Source organism: Protopterus annectens, chromosome 2.part1 (genome assembly GCF_019279795.1).
Source record: "Protopterus annectens isolate FY-2018-M chromosome 2.part1, PAN1.0, whole genome shotgun sequence".
In the NCBI taxonomy this organism is placed as follows: Eukaryota; Metazoa; Chordata; order Ceratodontiformes; family Protopteridae; genus Protopterus; species Protopterus annectens.
In genome coordinates this window covers 1,457,675,318-1,457,688,884 of record NC_056729.1, presented here as the reverse complement: position 1 = coordinate 1,457,688,884, position 13,567 = coordinate 1,457,675,318, and the positions used below count along the sequence as shown (strand labels likewise).

The following is a 13,567-nucleotide window of genomic DNA, read 5'->3' as shown; positions in this document are numbered from 1 at the left end:
GACTCATCTTCAATTTTTTCCGCTTTTTAGCAATTTGTCAAGATTCTAAAGGATGTAATCACAGGTCTATCCAGTCCATGTTTAAGAATTTAAACTTATTACCTTTTGTTAGCATGTTTAGATTATTCATGAAAGTATGGCTCTGTCTAGTATATACTACTGTAAATGCTTCTCATGAAGTTTTGTATATAATGCTGCTAAAAGTTACCAGAACATTCTGCATGTTGTATATGTACTGCTGCTATTATTTCTCATGGAGATTTTCTCCCCAGGCCTCTGCTGAAAAGGGTCAAGTTAGCTTTTTCTGGTAAACAAATGGAAATATTTTTTTCTTTCAGCACTACCTTTCATTCAGTACCTCAACAGCATTCCTCTTATTCTCAGGAACCAAATATAAAGGCAAGTAGTTTAGTTTTAAAACACTTTCTCATTAGCAGCTGTGCTGAAGAAAGTTGTACAAATACAAAAGCATATTTCTACCGAGACAGCAATCTGAATTTTCACAAATGTCACATGTAAATAAATTCTTCTTCATAGCATGGCCTGCACAATCCAACTAACAGCCCATAGCTCTGCATCCACAACTTGATGCAAGTTTACATTATTCACAAAAGTATGGACTTCTTGACTCAGAAACTGTAAACAGCTGTCCAATACTACCTCATCTAATAAAACCTGTCTACCAATGACAGATGTTATCATTGTGAGAACACTACAACCGGTAATCCTATGCATGCCAAGCATTTTGTATAACAGTACACATAAAGAAATTAATGGACATCCTTGCAGTAAATGTATTCACACTTTCATCCAAGGAAGACACTTCAATTTATGTAATAAAAGTTTCTTTTTTTTTATTTTGATTTCTGAACATACAACTGCGAACAAATCTGCTCAAACATCTTAGACCACCCCAACAACCGGTCCATGGAGCACTTGGAACCGGGCCATCAGGTAAGGTAAGTGAATGGCTGTATGAGTGTCTATGTGTCTGTGTGTGTGTGTGTGTGTGTGAGTGAATGCGTGCATGAAAGCAAAAGAGTCTCTGTGTGTGTGAGAGATCAGGAGAGTGAGAGTGATGTGTGAATGATTGCAGGAAGGAATGAAGAAGTGTGTGTGTGTGTGTGTGTGTGGGTGTGTGTGTGTGTGCGCGCGCGCGCGTGTGTGAGATCGGAAGAGTGAGAGTGATGTGCGAGTGAATGCAGGTATGAATGAGGAAGTGGCTGTGTATGTGTGTATGTATGAGATCGGGAGAGTGATGTGTGAATGAATGAATGCAAGTATGAATGAGGATGTGACTGTGTGTGTGTTTGACCGGGAGAGAGTAAGAGTGATGTGCGAGTGAATGCAGGTATGAATGAGGAAGTGACTGTGTGTGAGAGATTGGAAAATAGTGAGAGCGATGTGTGTGAGTGAATGCATGCACGAATGCAAAAGAGACTGAGTGAGTGAGTGTGGTATGGATGAAAGGTACACCAACTTCATTGCTGCTGCTGCAGCTATCACACTCACTCTTCACTCTTTCTCTCTGTCTCACACACACACACACACACACACACACACACACACACACACACACACACACACACACACACAATCTCTCAATATCCTACTTAGATCAAGAAATCTGGACAAAGCCAAAAATAATGGGGAGACAAGGCCCAAAATAGGGACCCTTTTAAGTGCTGCTCTTACAAACTTTGAAAGTTGATAGAAATACAGGTTTTGCATTAGCATGAATTTTCTGAAGGGTATGAAGTATGAAACTCAACTGTCTGTCAATATTTTCTGAATTCAGCCTCAATGATCTGCCAGTGATTTGCCAGAAAACGACAATTTTATGAAAATAAGAGACCAAAAATATGAGGCAAAAATCTGGACATTCTGTGAAAATCTGTACAGTTGAGAGGTATGCTGGACAGATCCAAATAATAGGGACAGATGTTAAATACTGCTCTTATAAACAAAATCAGTAAGGTTGCCATTAGGTTTACTTACCTCTCAACCATAGCAGATCAATGTTATGCTGTTAAGCAGATAAGCACACTTTTTTTGGTAATTATTGCCAGTTGTATTTTTATTGTGGTAATTATTGCCAGTTGTATTTTTATTGTACTTTGGAGCTTTTCTCCCCGGATCTGGCCTCCTCATTAAACAAATGTCAAATAAATAAATATTTTATTATGCACACTGCGAGACGGCCGGTCTGTGGAAAATTGTCTTACAGTGATACCAGTCCTTGGAGCAGAAAAGGCTGGAGACCACTGTCAGACAATAAACAACACCATGTGTTCTCTTTATATTTGATTACTTTCAAATGCATTCAATAATTTTATCTAGCAAAGTATTGTGCAACAGAAGAGGAATGTCACACTTGAATATTACATTTATACAGACCAGAGCTCGTTCTGGAATACTAGGTGTACTGTAATGTCTACATGTACGGGCTTAACCTTATCTGTCCACCCAATCATAACTATGTCACAGCAATTGCATTTCCTTGTCTTATGTCACACATTTTTTTTATTTTTTCTAGTATACAAGTCTATAAAGGCAATTATGAAATGATTTGAAAGTTATGTAAATTTTTCTCCAGCAAGTCTTTACACTCTTGTGAATATGTATCAACTATACCCATCACCTTACCTGGTTTGCACTGAAGTAATTGTTACTCTTTTGTAAACGCAGTAACATTTGATTGTCTAACCAATGCTTTCTTTATGAAGAAACTTTTTGAATGCACTCTGCAGCAGTTTACAAATTGATTCCTCTATGACTTATGTACCATAGATGCAACCCTGCAACCGCTGACATCCAAAAATATGACTGACATTTATTCCTGTGCTTGAGAACAATGTTTCAGCATGAGTGTGAGCCTTTAACAAATATTTTGTTGGTCTACATAAATAGGTTCCATTTGTTTCAGTTTTTACTTCAATTCTAATTTTAGCACTATTTGGACTCCTCACTGTGCACACAACTGTCACTGCCTCTCCTGATACATAGTGGAAATCTGTGAACAGGTCAAAATAACTTTGCAAAATATCAACAATATTTATATTTTAATCAGCATTAAAACATTAATTGTGAGAATAATACATGCAAAAAAAATTCTGAAAGGAGAAATGATGTTTAAGATAAGGCAAGAACTGAATTATTTATGTACTAGATTATATTATAGGATATATAACAATACAAATGATGGCTAATATTTGAGACTATGTGTGTTAATTTGATTACTTTTATATAAATGCAAGTTTGCCTATGTCATAACTAATAATTCAATAAACATGTTTTAAAAAAATATTTTGATCAGCATTTTTCTTGACCCTCAATGAAATGATCATAACAAGTAGTCCTATTACTATATTTGCTAGCAGTATTAGCAATTTTAGTGGAGTCTTTCAAATGTACTTTACTAGGAGAAACACATCTACTGTCATTGTTGTTAGCTATATTAGACCATTTCCACCTATAAGCATGTTTGTTACTACTTGTATATTCATGCCAGCCCTCAAGAAAGCGTATGCTGTCTTCCCAACCAACCTGCATTCTCATTTCTAGCTTCTTTAGCATCATTAGGCTTGCATGATAACTAGCCTTACTCACGCTGCTGTCAACAAAAAGCTATGAATTATTCTACCATTATGTAGTATAAATCCTCTTGATTATATTGTGTCTCACTAGCATTACAATCCAGTACATATGGCTGCTTTAAATGCTTTTGCAAGGACACAACTGCAATATCAGCTTGTAATTTCTACACCTGTAACTACAATCAAGCAACATCTGAACTTCTAGCTTCAGTTTATGTCTAGAAATTAGCCAGAGAATGCACAGACATTTGGTTGATAATGAAGAATACTCGACTACGTCTTAGAATGGTCTGGCAGTAGTGAAGTTTGACTGCGGAGTGCTGCTGTTGCCATAGCATTCTAAACTTATCTACAACAGTATTTTATGAAAACTTCTCATCAGACAAGAACAGGCATGTAATCACGGGGACCAAAACTTAAAAGCTCCTCCCACCCTTACTCAAACTGACCATAAAACCTTTTTACAACTGTCCGATTCTGCATTATATTTTCTGCCTTGTCCCTTGTATTTTTTTCTTTTGTTTTTGCTTTTGTAAATCACTGACAGTTACCTTTAGTCAATAATGACAGACATCAGTATTTTGTAATCATCGTTAAGGAAATGCACACTAACGTAAAACCTACTGTTCTATTTATTTTTAAGGTTCTTCATTCTGCCTCATATTCTTGCCTTGAGGCGTATAAAGTTTTTGATTTTTCTCAAACTGCTGAGGACTGACTTTCTGGTAAACTGTTGAGGACCACAGTCAAGTCAATTATGACAGGCATTACAGTTTCAATAAACAGAACACACAGGACCCTGGGTCGTGTTTTTCTGTACAGCTTAGAATGTTACTGTAATAACATAGCTTGACAGCTGCTCACTGCTACCGTAGCATTCTAGACTACTACTAAAGTAAAAAAACAAAACACTATCTTTGTTATCTGCCATATACACCTTTAAGTAGACAAACTTAAAAGTTTGTGCCACTATTGGCATGCACTTAATACTGCTTACCTCCTATACTGAACATAAAATTAATAAGACGTCAAATTTTGCAAACTGTCTATGATATTTTGCATCATATTTTGCCTTCCCCCTCTTTTTATGTTCTTAAATCACTGGGGATTACAGTCAGTCAATAAATATGCCATTCATTCAGATTTTGGTACTTGCGTATTATCGCAACCAGATTTTCGCGGTTGCGAATTTACAATACTTCTGTACAAACGAGGCCACAAACCACTGTAAGGTGGTATTTAGGGTCTGTTTTATTTGTTGTGGACTACCTTTCCGTTACAGGGTCTGTGTGAAGGGGAAGACAAACATTTGAGGAAATCCGCTTCGTGTTTTCAGAGTGCCTTATACACACGTATGCTTGAATTAGAATGCCTGCTGTTGTTCTGACGAACGGATTATTTTGACAGTGTGGAAGGAAGCAGCCTTCAGAGAAGGCAAAGGCAGAGCCTGTAATCATGGAGGTTTTGGTCACTTTTTTTTTTTTGGGGGGGGGGGGGTACTATTTGTAAAGCCATCTTCAGGTCAAAATTAAAAAAAAAACGGTTGCTAACAGCCACAAAGTACAGGAAGAAGAGAGCATTGTTCGGCAATGAGATGTTTTGGGAAAGTGCTCTTACTACGTGTAATCATGGAAGTGATTTCAGTAACCGGGAAGATGCAATGACATGCCGCCGCCAGGGAAGTGCATGCATAGACAGTTCACTATTTTTCTAATTTGTATTCATAACCCTGCATAAAAGACCCTTCCTTGTCAAAGAAAACACATCGTGTCCCATTTTTAAAATCTTACCGGACACATTTCACTATCGGGAAGCAACCTTTACGATCGCAAAATTCTGGTTGCGATAATACATAAGTACCCAGGTTTCATACTTTTTATCATAAAGATAATGGATCTTGATGCAAAGAAACTGTTATTCTATTGACTTTGTGACATCCCTGATTCTGCCTCATCTGTGTTTTCCCCCTCTGGCAAATAACAAGAGTATTTCAGTCAGTCAGTAATGACAACCACAGAGTTTTCATACTTTTTGTTCAGGAAAATGCATGTTGATGCAAAATGTGTTGTTATATTAACTTTTAATAGGCAACACCAGCATATTCCTGCAGTAGGCACTACCAGTGTCTGCATTCTTCACCAGAACTTACACAATGTCCAGTGTTCTCTATTACTGCCTAACTTTTTAAATGGGGGGTGGGCTACAAGAATATGCAATACAAGCAAATTACTGCCATAAGCTATAACAACATCTGCATTCTTGACCGCAATTTACACAGTATTCTCAGTTATCAAGGTTTTTACACAGTATTAGGCAGATTTGTGGACTTACTTTCTGAATGCATACTGCTTTCTGTGCATACAATGTTCCCACAAGCTTGCTTTTCTGGCCAAAAAATCATCATTTTTGCTTCTTACAGCCTGAACAGCATTCATGTCATGCGCTTCAACTTTGTACCACTTAACATTTCAATTTTATTTTCTTCCTTTACATCTACTACTGTAAACCTTTCTAAAACATGTTTAATTTGACTTTAAACACATCTCTGCAAAATAATTAGGACCGCAACATAGCCGACAAATACAATTAGTGATGTACAAGATGCTTTCTTGTGCTTTTGATAAGGCTCAACTGGGTGTCTGTCTGCTTGTGCTGTACTAGACAACTGCATGACTATTTTTATCATTATTACTTTGATTTCTTTTACTCACTTTGACTTTAATTTCCCTTATCTTTCTTTCACTCAACAGTTTTATTTTTGCACATTTCCAATTCCTCAATCATGCTTTCAAGCTGAATACTCAAGAGGCAACTTGTTCTAGACAAATATCTCATTTATTCCAATTCACGTTAAGCAGAGCTCCTCAATGTCCCTATTTAAGCGCAACCCGGACAACTGGATGGGAGATGGTAAATTCACCCCTGGGGTGGTACCTATGTCCTTCATGGACAGGGACAGCCAGTGCTGATCACAGATTCGCTTTGCAAACAATCAAACCATCTAACAATGGTCAATTAGGGAACCATCAAACAATGATCAATTAGGGAACACTGGTATTAGATGGTTAGGCTTGTAAAGGCCCTAAGGCCATTAACCTAGTAACATCCTATGAACCTATGAATCAAGTACTAAGTCTATTTTCTTAACATTCTGCCTCTGACTTAATCATTTTAATATCACACACAATTCTCTCTCATTAAATCATACAAGTTGCCAAAATCAGTTTTTTACTCTGGGCTTCAGTCACACCTCTCAGCTGCCCAGATTTTTTGCTTGTATGTTCAGTCTTTTCTTTGTAACTTTAAGAATGTAAACTTTATTAAATTACAAGGATCATCAATTGTACAATTTTTCAAACTACAAAAGTACAAGAATAACAACAAAAGCTAAACATTTATCCATTGACTCACAACCTCCTTTTTTCCCCATTTTTGCATATGGGGTCAGGGTGTCACTTCAACAGTGACAATCATCTAGAGCTAATGTTTACACTGCCATATGGCTAGCCCTGCATCTGTTCTTCCACAGCACACTCTCACATGTGGCCAATTTAGACTCTACACTCCACCTACTTCATGTCTTTGAAATGTGGGATGAAACTGAAGCACCCAGAGTGAACCCACATTAACACAGGAAGAACATACAGACTCCACACAGAAGGCACCCCAGTCAAGAATCAAATCAAGGAACCTCCTGCTGTTAGGTGACAATGCTATAAGCTATGCCATTGTGCCACCCTAAAACTGAAATTTATATCAACTAACAAATTCTCATATGGATACTAGAATATTTTTAACTTACATTAGTTAATACATAATGAGTTTAGCTCTAATATGAGAATAGCAATATTCATTGCTCTCTGTACTTTTTGATTGATATATATGCACAAATAAAATGAAATGCCATACCAGATAAAAGTATATTAGGAGTCACTCTAGTTAATTTACCCGAAACACATTCTATAATATGCACTTACAAAAATTGTCTTTTGCTACTACTTGTATAAAAATAACAGACCAATCACTCCATTCTGCCCTATCCACCCTCGGGGGATAGTAGTCCACATTCAGACAAGAGTGCTGAATAAATGTACCTGACCAGTGAGAAGGTATCTTTTTCCAATACTTACAAAGAAGCTTGTGTGGTGGCTATCAGTCTATCCATTTATATCTGTGACTATTACGGTGAAGTGTATCTGGGGTTAGCACCAACAATCAGTACATTACTTGGTATATTTGCTCTTATCACCCACTTGCATGCTTCAATTATACATGGTCACATTTTACTGACATGGGGATAGTGCCATATCATATGAATACAGTCAGCTGATGGTGTGTTAATGGTAACAGTTATCCGTTTTTATAACCCCTCTCCCATCCTTAGTAAAACTTGTACTCTGACAAATCATGGAGAATTAAAATTACAAATAATTACAAGCATCAGAGTTTCAAACATCATATTCTTCAGAAAATATACGCGCTAATACAAAATATTTTACTGTAATAAAATTCTAAGTTTATAAGTACAATATTTAAATCTGTCCCAAATACTGACTTTTTGTCTCCCCATTATCTTCGGTTTGTCAACAATTCTTGAGCAAAGAAGGCAAAAGATATGATTTAAGTTCACTTAGTTTACAGACTCTTGGTGACAGTGTCATTAATTTAATTTTTCTGATATTGTAAGTAAAATGTCGACCAACATCGCAAGGAAGGGGAGCTTGCTACTGTGCATCCTGGTGAGTCCTAAAGTAAAACATCACCATGAACACTATACTCAGTGTTGTCTAGCATTTCTTCAATTCTACTTGCAATAAAGGTGGATTTCAAGTTGGTTTGACTTTGTTTGCAGTTTTCAGAATCTTCTGTGCAGATGACTGTAGTGAAGACATTCAGAACCAAAACTGAAGAAATGCAGACAGATGAAATACTGCTGTATCAGAAATACTGAACACAAAAAAAATGAAAAAATATTGTTCAATGTAAGATTTGAGACCAAGAAAGTCAGTATGTGAAAACATTGTGATATTATTTCAGCCTTCTTCTTTCGGCTTTTCCCCCGGTTAGGGGTCGCCATAGTAGAACTCCGGTCCGCTAATAATTGACAGTCGAATTTTACGGTGCCGAGGTGTCAGCCCGACGCCCAACCTTCAACGAAGGCACGCCCATTCACGCATGTCTTTCGAACGCCACTCTACCGCGGGGAGGACATGCGGACTCCACACAGAAGGCGCTCCAGCCGAGAATTGAACGGGAGAGCCTCTTGCTGTGAGGCGACAACGCTACCGCTGCACCACCGCGGCTCTACCAAAAAAAAAGGAACACCTTTAAACATTAATTTTGTATCGAAATCAGAAAAAAATGGGTAGCCGTTGTGATGCCGTAGAAAGCTTCTTTTGAAAAGACAGAATTCGGAGACTTAACAAAACTTTTTAAAAAGTTCCAAAATTCGATGCAGCGTGAAAAAAGCATCTGGTATTAAAATAACTTTAAATATAACACCACTGGTAGACTGTATGTGCGCAGTAAAACATACCTATATGCAATATGTTTAAACAAAGAGGAATTACCTACCATCCATTTAACAAAGCACTTAAAAAATGTGACAACGTCACATGTCTCGCAGATCCAGCTAATGTTAAATGTCCCTTTACAAGCTACGGTTTCGTCAGTAGATTTAAAACAGGCGTTTAAAAAATATACACGGGAATATGCTCCATACATCTCAGCACAAGAAATTTGGACATAGCCATTAGCCAAAAATAACGAGTGGACAAAACCCCAAAATAAGTACACAATTTAAAATACAGCTCTTATAAACTTAGAAAGTTGCTACAATAAAACGTTTTGTGTTATCACAGTTTTTTTTATGTAGAACATAAAGTCTGAACCACAAATGTCTGTCATTATTTAGTAACTTCAATCCTCAGTGACTTGCCAGAAAAAAAACACGTTCCATGAGGAGCAGATAAAAATAAATAAAAAAAACGTAAACACTGAACGGAGATGTACTGCGTGCCACAAAAAAAAAAGCCGGCTTCGTAAAAAAAAAAAAACAGAAAAAGCAACACACACAGCTGCAGCTCAATTTCTGTTTGACCAACATATAGATATGAAAGGCTGAAAACTCTTTCGAGCAAAAACACATTTGAAACTAAGGTTTTCTGCTCACAAACTACAGTTCTCTGACATTCACGTTTGTTTACTTTTTTTACAATGGCTTAGTCACTTTGTGTTATATTTTAACACCTTTGTTTATTTATTACTTCAGAGAGAGGCAAATGTACATTTATACAAAATAAATCAAACCATGTTAGCATGTCTTTAGCTACAAGCATTATAAGTGAGTCTAACTATCATAACTCCAGCATTACATAATCATTTCACGTTCTGAATGCTACATTCCGAGACAAAACTTTTACTTCATACTTCACACCTCTCCAATTACGAGCGAGAGCAGGAAAATAAACACTGCAGAAAGAAACGCAAGTAACAACTTCGTCTGTAAAAAAATAATAAAAAATATAGGAAGTAATCGCACTTTATTAAGAAGAAAAGTAGAAAGATAATTTCCGATCCAAGCTGATTGGAAATCACTCCAACATGCCGGTTTACTTTTTACAAACTCCTAAAGCAAGCCACAAGTCCAAATTGTTTATAGAAGGGTTCATCTCACGTACATTACATTTCGGATTGACTGTATCGCTTAAGTACAAATCTCAATCATTCACTATTAATCATTTCGATAAAATCAAATGTTTACATCCAACGCCCCAAAGAATTTCTAGACGTAGAATTCTAATGTTGTTAGTCAAATCATGTCTGGGACTGATGGCACCAAACAAACACAAGCAAAATACAGTGGCAGTTCACTAATCACTTACTGGATATAATGCAGATCTCCACTGACGCTGTCAGTCAGCGGGTGTGAAATTCTTATAGATCAGTGTATCTGCAAAGAAAATGCTCAAAACAGCCTGCTCCAGGAAGAAGGAATTTAGATTGACTGTGTTTACAGTAACCCTACCCCAGCTGTTTGGGTAGACTTGGACACGTCATTCCTTTACTTGCGAAGACCGGATCTTCTACCGGAGATGCAAACTGCCAATCACAATAAGAGTCTAAGCGGAGGGTTCGAGCTAGTTGAACTCATTTGGTGCAAGTCACATGTGTTGTGCTGTTCGCCATCTTGTGTACGGCTGATTACAAGTTACTTGAATTCTGTCATTGGTTATTCTTGTTTATGCAGCACATTTGAATTATTAGTTAGGAAACGTTGTTGCTGCTTATTATTGAAGAACGCCGTAGAAATAAACATCATTTAGAGCAAGATCATTTGCAACAGATGCAGCTAGTATAAGCTTAAGAGTATATTACTAACAACTAAACTAAAATATTAAGGTATCTGCAGATTTTAAACTATTAAATCTGTTCCCACTGACAGAGAGTCCTGGATATTAGAAGCATACTTCTCAGCTGACCAGGTTTTCGCAGAATGTCCAGATATTTTGGTCTGTTTCTCATAAAATCGTGGTTTTCTGTGAAGTCGTAGAGGATTGAAGTCAGAAAATAATGACATTTCGGTTTCAGACTTCATACCCTTCAGAACAAAATCATGTTAATTCAAAAGCTGTTATTCTTTCAACTTTCTAAGTTTGTAAGAGAGATATTTAAAAAATTTACCCATTTTCAGCCTTTGTCCCTAGTTTAGTTATGACTTTGTCCAGATTTCTTGCTCTAAGAGGTTGAGAGGTATAAGAAAAGCTCATCCTTGCTTTCCATACTTTCCTAACTAGTGTTCCAGAGACCAGATTTTGTTGATCCCTGGGCTTTGTCTTGGTTCCTGTTTTCTCCATTTTCCTTGTTTGGTCAAGGGGTAGTTTCTTTACTCACTAGTGGGAGTAGGGAGTACTGAGCTGCCTGTTTGTCCTCAGAGGAGTGGTTTAAGGCAGTAACTTGTAGTTTATTGGCCATTTTGGGTCATTTCCTGTCTTTTCCAGCCCCCTGCTATAAAGCACGCTTTAGCGCCAAGATTAGCGATTTAGCCCGATTTAGCGCGGAGTTGCTACCGTTGCACACTAGGGCAGCAGCGGTTAAGCAGGTTTAAACTATTCGGGCTACCTAAAGTCCACTCTTCAAATTTTCCCTTAAAACTACCTTCCTCGAACTATACTACTGATCTAATCAGCTTATCCTATAACTAAAAAGATCATCTCTACTTGACTCTAAGTAGACTATTCTCTATCTGTTAAACCTAGCACTTGCTCCTACAGTATGTATTACCTTGATACGGCACTCTTATAGATAGCACCCCAAAAAGGCAACCCCCCATTTTCTCGGTCACCCACATCCCCCGGAATCTTTCTTAAAGTTTTTTGTCTATCCTTCTAGCATGTCGAGGGATCAGTTGCTAGTGTCCTCTCCTGCTCAGCTGGTGAACCTGGGAATATTAAGGCAATGTTACAATTGCCTCGTACACAGACAACCCTCTCCTCCTCCCACAAAACACAAATACATGCGAGAGATGCAACTATACGGCCAAACTGGAGGCTGAGCTCTCTCAACATAGGACTGGCAAGACCAGTCAGGAGGAGAAGGTTACCACACACACTATAGACCCAGTCTCACATAGTACCATTACAACCTCAAATCATACACATAAACACACAAAGACATACTCGGAGGCTCTGATCAAAAATCTACCAAAACAGCAGAGGCCACCAAAGCAGACACCCAAACAACCACCACCTCAGAACACAATACCTGCAACACATAGACCTCACAGTCAGAGTGTCAAACAGTCACAGCCCTTAAGGCCAAACACAATGCCAGACACACTAGTCATTGGTGACTCCATAGTCAGACACACTGACGCCCGCCACCAGACTGAGTAAGGAGAAGGTCACAGTAAGCTGTCTGTCGGGCGCTAGAATCCGCCACATAACGCAAGCACTCAGGTCTCTCAACAGCAGGTACAAATATGACTCAGTCATTGTCCACGCTGGTGTAAACGACCTGAGACGCACCTCCTTGGACTACATGAAAAGAGACATTGAGGAGCTCTCTGATTATGTAGCCCAGGCAGGTATGACCCTGACCTTGAGCAGTATCCTACCTTCACCAAGAATGATGCCACAATACAGAGATAAGATGATCAGCTTTAACAATTGGCTTAAACACTGGTGTCATTCAAAGGGGATCCAGTATCTGTCTGCCTGGGATGACATGCTGGACAAGCCACGCTGCTTCGCAAGGGACGGCTTGCACCTGTCACCCCTGGGATTCCGGATATTGGCAAAGGCTCTTGCCACCCCATAGTGCCTTTTTAGGCAAGGCTCAAATTCTAAACCTACCACCCTAGAACACAAAAAGGAAAAAACTAAGGGTAATGCTGCTCAATGCCAGAAGTCTAAATCTCAAAATGCATGCACTCGAGGCCCTTCTCAGTATGGAGAACATCGATGTCTGTGCTGTGACAGAAACCTGGTTCAAGGCTCCTGAGAGCACCCCAGCTCTATCAGGTTTTACCTCATATCATGCGTTCCGGCCCAAAATCAGGAAAATACCAAGAAAGGAGGGGGTATCCATATTCATCAAGGACACCCACACCTCAAGACTGGTGGCAACGCATGATGCATCGGAGACCATCCAGGTGCAATTAACCGTAGGCAAGACTGCTCTGCAAATTGTAGCATGTTACAGGCCACCCTCACAAACTCAGGAACCTCACATGGCCTTCCTGAAAACACTAGAGGGGATAAATGTATCACCAAACACCATCATACTAGGTGACTTCAATTACCCAAATATAGACTGGGAACACTACTCAAGCCCAAACACCCTAGCCCAAAAGTTCCTGGAATTCATAAACTCAAATGCCATGGAACAACTAGTCACCATTCCCACAAGAGGAGATAACATACTTGATCTCATCATCACGAACATGGGAGCACAATGTTCAACACCGAAGT

The 13,567-nt window shown here is 38.5% G+C and overlaps 1 protein-coding gene across 1 annotated transcript in view; it reads right to left on the bottom strand.

Annotated features, from left to right (window-relative positions):
- Positions 1–10,666, bottom strand: part of SMIM14 (small integral membrane protein 14) — a 734,614-nt gene extending 723,948 nt beyond the window's left edge. Inside the window, exon 1 of the mRNA XM_044062934.1 lies at positions 10,481–10,666. The gene's annotated coding sequence lies outside the window, so the exon portion shown is untranslated. The remainder of the gene's footprint in view (positions 1–10,480) is intronic.
- Between the last annotated feature and the right edge of the window lie 2,901 nt (positions 10,667–13,567).